The sequence below is a fragment of the Cebus imitator genome, unplaced genomic scaffold (genome assembly GCF_001604975.1).
Source record: "Cebus imitator isolate Cc_AM_T3 unplaced genomic scaffold, Cebus_imitator-1.0 Scaffold710, whole genome shotgun sequence".
Lineage (NCBI taxonomy): Eukaryota > Metazoa > Chordata > Mammalia > Primates > Cebidae > Cebus > Cebus imitator.
In genome coordinates this window covers 427,765-428,858 of record NW_016108025.1, presented here as the reverse complement: position 1 = coordinate 428,858, position 1,094 = coordinate 427,765, and positions in this window count along the sequence as shown.

Here is a 1,094-nt window from a genome sequence, read left to right as displayed (position 1 = left end):
CGGAGAACCGCGGCTCCGGGGCGCCGACAAAGCAGCCGTGCAGGGCAAAGCAGCGGCACTGGCCGGCACCACCGCGCTGGGCGAAACAGCTGCGCTGGCGACCGTGGAGCTCTTCTGCCCAGGAATTTCCTAGTCTGTGGGCAATAAAAACGCGGCGTCCACTCACCCTCTGCGCTTTCACTGGGAGCTGCAATCCTGAGCTGTTCCTAAACGGCCATCTTGGATTGAAAACCTTTTTTTTGTTGTTGTTGAGTCAGAGTCTTGCTCTGTCTCCCAGGCTGGAGTGCAATGGCCTGATATTGGGTCACTACAACCTCTTCCTCCTAGGTTCTAGTGATTCTCATGCCTCAGCCTCATGAGTAGCTTGGATTACAGGTGTGTGCCACCACACCCAGATAATTTTTGTAATTTTAGTAGAGAGGAGGTTTTACCACGTTGGTCAAGCTGGTCTTGATCATCTGGTCTCAACTGATCTGCCCTCCTCAGCCTCCCAAAGCACTGAGAATACATGTGTGAGCCACCTCACCCAGCCTAAACAATTAACATTTAGTGTAACTATTGAGATAGTTGGATTTAAGTCTATTATTTTGTTTGTTAACCTGTGTTTTTTGTTCCCCTTTCTTGCCTGCCCTTTTTTTTTGGATAATTTGAATATATTTTAGTATTCAATTTTAATTTATCTGTCATCTCTTTGGCTATATGTATTTATAATTTCTCAGTGATTGCCCTAAAGATTATACTACACATATCCCATTTCTCCCTGTTTTTTAAAAAATATTTAATACTATACCACTTCAAGTAAAATGTAGAATCATTGCACCTGTATGGGTCCATTTATGATCCCTTACTAACCTAAACTTTATGTTATAGTTGTCATGTGAATTTCATCAACACCAGTCTAAACACCATAAAATGATGTTATAGTTTTTATTTTTAATGGTAATACATGTTTTAAAGAACTGAAGGGAAAAATAGGCATTTACATTTGCACAGATATTTACTATTTCTCTTTTTCTTCCTTTGTTCCAGAAAATTTAAGTTTTCTTCTGGCATCATTTTCCTTCAACCTGAAGAATATCCTTCATCTTTTAGCA